Source organism: Chaetura pelagica, unplaced genomic scaffold (assembly GCF_000747805.2).
Source record: "Chaetura pelagica isolate M959 unplaced genomic scaffold, ChaPel_1.0 scaffold183, whole genome shotgun sequence".
Classification (NCBI taxonomy): Eukaryota; Metazoa; Chordata; class Aves; order Apodiformes; family Apodidae; genus Chaetura; species Chaetura pelagica.
The window spans coordinates 101,848-106,990 of NW_009952706.1; positions in this window are offsets into that span (position 1 = coordinate 101,848).

Below are 5,143 nucleotides of genomic sequence, written 5' to 3' on the forward strand. Positions count from 1 at the left end.
AACCTGCCCTTCAACACTGCCAGGGATGGGGCAGCCACAGCTTCCCTGGGCACCCTGGGCCAGGCTCTCACCACCCTCACAGCAAAGAATTTCCTCCTCATGTCTCACCTAAATCTCCCCTCTTTCAGCTTGAAATCATTCTCCCTCATGCCATCCCTCCCTGCCCTTGTCCCAAGCCCCTCCCCAGCTTTCCTGGAGCCCCTTCAGGCACTGGAAGCTGCTCTGAGGTCTCCCTGGAGCCTTCTCCAGGCTGAACAACCACCAGATACTGTCCCAGTTTGACAGATTGGTCAGGAGAACTGGAAGGCCAGTGCTGCTTGTGTCCTCCTGACCCCTTCCATGGCCTGGGCACCTGGGGAGTTAATTACACAGAAATTTGCAGCAAAATCTCCCCTCCAGCTTGGTGGGGGGCACTACATTTTCCCAAAGACCCCACGTGATGTAGCAGCAAAACCTGTTTTTTTTTCTGGGAAACATGTCAGGGGGCTCAGAGGGCTGGAGGGGATGAAAGTTGGTGATGCCTCCAGTATTGGTCTCCTCCAGAAACACCCTCAGGGATGTGCCTGGGGCCAGGGAAGGCACTGGGCAGCAGTTCCCTCTCCAGGCTGGGCACTGGGATCTCTTGCAGCTCCAGCCAGTGGGAAAGGGCAACCCGCAGAGTGGTTTTCTTCTTCTTCAAAGGAATTCAGTGTTTGGCTGGAGCTTTCAAAGGAGATTTAAAAAGAGAAGATAAAAAAGAAAGTTAAAAGCTGCCCAGTGAGGGGTGGAAACGGGAACGTGGGGAGAGATCAGGGGCAGCACTGGCAGCAAAGCCACGGCAGGACATGGACCAGCAGCAGAGGAGGGCTGGGAGGAGATGAGGAGAGCCTTCCTCCCACAGCTGTTACTTCACAGCCTCCAGCCCCTGTGTCTGTCCTGGCCATCCCCAGGCTGGGTCTCTGCATTTCCCCAGCCCTGGAGAGCCCATCCCAGCAGGAGGAGCAGGGCTGGAGCTGCTGCACTGGTTGACCCTGATGGGAGCTGTGCCTGGGGGAGGGGGCCGGGTGGGGTGGGGAGGGTGGGATGTGGTGGGGACAGGGAGGGAGACACAGGGAGGGAAAATGTTAATCAGCTGCAGTGCTTCCCTGAAAGGAGCCAAATGTAAATGAGATAATTAAGCTATTATTTAAAGCCTGGAGACGGTGGGGACAGGCCCGGGGGGGCCGGACTGCATTTTAATCAGCTGCCTTGGCTGGGGCTGGTGAGCCTGTGCTTGTGTCCCTGTCTCAGTGTCCCTGCCTCAGTGTCCCTGTGCCCCTGCCTCTGCTGCCTATGGGGTGTCACCCAGCCCCATGGCCACCCCATGTCCCCTTGCCCAGCCACTGCCATCCCACTGCCCCGGGGAGGTGGCCAGCCTGAAGGGTGAGGGGCTGGTTGTACCTCCACCTGCTTTTCCACCTTTCTGGGGGATTTTGGTTTGGCTGCAGAAGCCCCTCTGGTGTCTCAAGTTTACCTGCTATCACTGGTTTAGATGCTAAAATCTATCAGTGGTTATAAGCAGTAATAGTGAGGATAAATCTGCCCAAGGAAAAGCAGAACATAAATGCTCCAGCAATGTTGGCTGCACCAACCTCCAAAAGCAATGACTAAGCTTTAGGAGCCTTTTTCCACCTTCTTGCATGGAGTTAGAATGTGACCAGAAGACACCTGAGTACTTACCCCATTTTCCCACCTCTGGAAGCAGCTCTCAGCACAGTGGGGAGCTCCAACGTCACTGTGAGCTGCAGGGAGCCAGTGAATGTGGCAGGACAGGATTTCCTTCCTGCACTTCTTTGTTTTGGTCAGCAATGGAACAGAAAACCATGTCCAAAGCCACCCATGACAAGAGGTGTGAACTCATTTCATTCCCTGTCATCAGGACCATCCTTCCCTGTGGTGGGAGATCTGGTTCCTGGAAGTGGAGACCTCTGAACAATAGGGACAAAATTGATGGTTGTTTGCTGCCTCTTCTTAGATACCAACTGGGATCTAGGTGAAATGAAGCTACTCAGGGCCAGGCTCAAAAGAAACCTGAGAAGATGTTTGTTCTGTGGAGCATCCTTGAGGGGAGCTCCTCACTGCGGGGGGGAGTGGGTGCTCCCACTTTGTGTGGGAGGTGTGAGAGCTGAAAGACAGGAGGAAAAAGCCATGGAGGGCTCTTAAGCAGAAAGGCAGCACCACTTGAGCCCAGAAAACCCCACTCCATGAATGTCTGGAGATCAGGAGAGCAAGGAAGCGTTGCACACACCAGCCATGTTTGCAATCTCTTCCCCAGGCACTTGGCATTGGCCCCAGTGGAAACAGGGAACCAGGTGAGAGGAATATCTACTGTGTGCCTGGAACACAGCCCTCATCTTTCAAGAGGTTTTCTTGCTGTATGGTTAATGAGTAAATTAAAAGCCTGAACCAGAGTGGCTTTCAACTACCTTACTCGTATTTAGGTACTGAGTTCTTGCAATTTCCATTCCATTGCAGAGCTGAGCCCTTCAATCCTGAAGGCACTTCAGAAAAACCCCATCCAGCCTCCCCTCTTTGCAGAAGGTTATCCCAGAGCCCTTCCCCCCACCCCCAGCACCCAGGCAGTGATGGGGCTGCTCCTGTGCCCTGTCCCTTCTGCGGGGCTGTGGGGGTGGCTGGTATTTCCAAAGCCTGCTGCCCAGCATTAATCCAGCCTCCTCCTGCTTTCCTTGCCCAAAGCAGCAGGTTTTTTTTCCCCCTTCTCTCCACCCATCCAGGCAGGCTGCAGCTGCTCCCAGGCCTGGGGAGGGACTTCAGGTGCAGCCGTGCTATAAATAACTGCCACCAGCACCCCGTGCTGCCTTTGGATTCATACACTTGGCCTGTGCATGGGCAAATATTGCCTTTTCCCCCTCCCGGGTTAGGAGGTGGGTTGCATCCTTGTCCTCTCCCTTCCTCCCCTGCTCAGCTCTGGGGGGGGGGTGGGTGCCACCAGCCACGGTGGGGTTTGGTGACAGGGCTCAGAGCTCAGTGGCCAGGGCAAGATGACACAGGTTTGGCTTGGCAGCTATGCTGGAAGTGCTTTATAGCTTGGAAACCATTCGAGGAATGAGGAGATCAAATCCCATGTGACTCACACAGCCAGCCCCAGAGCCATGAGGAGGTGCTGCTAAGTCTGGAGCTGCACATGGGACTGCAATGCCTTGGTCTGAACTGCCCATGAGAAGATGTGAAACCAGGAGGGAAAAAGGCTGCTCTTGGGTGTTTATTTGCCATAGGAAACAATTTCATTTATTTATTTTCTGCCTGATATTCAGAGGCAGGACAAAATTAGCCAAACAACCTTTCTCTGAACTCTGAGATTTACCGCCGTGTGACTCAGTTTCCCTAACTGTGACCTGGGGATAACAACTGGCTCCTCCCCAGCAGCAGTGTGGAAAGGTTTGTGCACTTCCTTCGTGAGGCAAAGCTCCATCCAGAGCACCCAGATGGGAAGAAGCTGCAACTGTGTCTTTAATCCCAGTTCCACGACTGGTGAGGATGTAGCAGGACCATAGAGCTGTGTATGGGACCATACAGCTGCATGTGCTGGAGACAAAAGAAGATCCTGACTGGCCACAAATACAGCCTTGTGCCTTCATCCCCTGGGGTCAGCACAGGTCCAAGCAGTGGACTCCAAGGTACAACCCGTTTTGAGCTGAAGGAGCTGCTGAGCTCAGAGGAAGCCGTGCAGGGCCTTGATCTCTTTGTGAAGGAGACACCCAGGGTGGGCAACCTGCATTTGTACATATCTCGAGATGGCAGAGGTGACTCCTAGTCTTGTTGTGTCTGTAATGAGCAGAGGTCACCTGCCCTGAAGATGAACACCATCCTGAAGAGCTTTTTCCATACCATCCCCTTTGGGGTGGAAAGGTGGTTGTGCAGTGACCAGGGCTGGGGATCATGCTGAGAGGGACCTGGTGACATTGCAAGGCTGGACCTGTGCCTGAAGGGGGAAAGCCACAGCCTGCAGCTGGCACAGCATGGAAGGCTTCTAACAAGGCCTCTGGTCTGCTGACACTGGGTGGTGGGCTGGGGGGGCTGAGGGTTTTCAGCCTGCACAGTGATCCTGGGCAAATCCATCGCAGGATCAGACACAAACCAAATTAAAAAGAAACCAACCCGACTCAGTGCCCCAAGCACGTGTGAAGTTGTTTTCTCAAGTCCCAAGCGCTGAGGTTCCCACTCTCCCAGCAGGAAGAGGAGAGAAAAAAAAAAACCAACCACACACACAAACCCCCCCCCCCACAATCCCCAGGCACAAAAGCCTGAGGAGCAGGCGCTGGCTGGGCTGGGTGGGAAGGAGGCCAGGGCTGGGCGCCGTGCGGTGGCAGTAATTTTCCACACGCAGTGGATTAGGTGAGGCTCTTGGTCAGGAGTGAATTCTGCCTTTTTTTTTTCCCCTTCTCCCCTGCCTCCAGAGCCTGGTGCTGGATGGGAGCCCGGGAGAGGCAAGATGAAGGTCTTCTCTATCAGGCAGCTGCTGAAAGATCTCAAATAAAGAGGCAGGCATTGCTCAGAAACCGGGAGAAGCAGAGAACGTGAAGGGTAAACTGCAGAATAGGTGGTGTTGATCACCTTGAGAGGCCTCTGAAGACGCTGCCTCTCACCCTGGTGCTGCTCGGGGCTCAGGGAGCTGCTGCCCAGCAGGATGGGCACAGCATGGCAGCACAACCATCTGCTGGGCTGGGGTACCCCCAGAGCCTCCCTGCATCCCCCCATTGGTCCCCAGGGCTGGTGGCTGTCCCAGGGGCTGTGCAGCCAGCTGAGCCAAGCCCGTTGCCTGGGCACGCTGAATCCATCCCGGCTCAGCCCTCGCTGCCCCTCACGGCTCAGCCTGGCCATGTCCCCTCTGTGCCCTCCCCGGGGGCCGGGGGGTCGGGCGCGGGGCACGCTCGGCAGGGTTGCCGCGCTGCGGTGTGTCACAAGTCTAATCAGATCTCATGCTCCAGGGAGCAATTCGCTTCCCCATGGGAAAGCGGGAGCTGCTGGTGCTGGGCCTCACACGTGGGCGCCCGCCCGCGGCGCCAGCGGGGCACGGGGGGCAGAGCAGGGCTGGGCTCTGCCCCGGGGCAGCAGGGGCTGCTGGGGACACCCACAGGGGCTTCTCGTCCCCTCCCTCCCACGG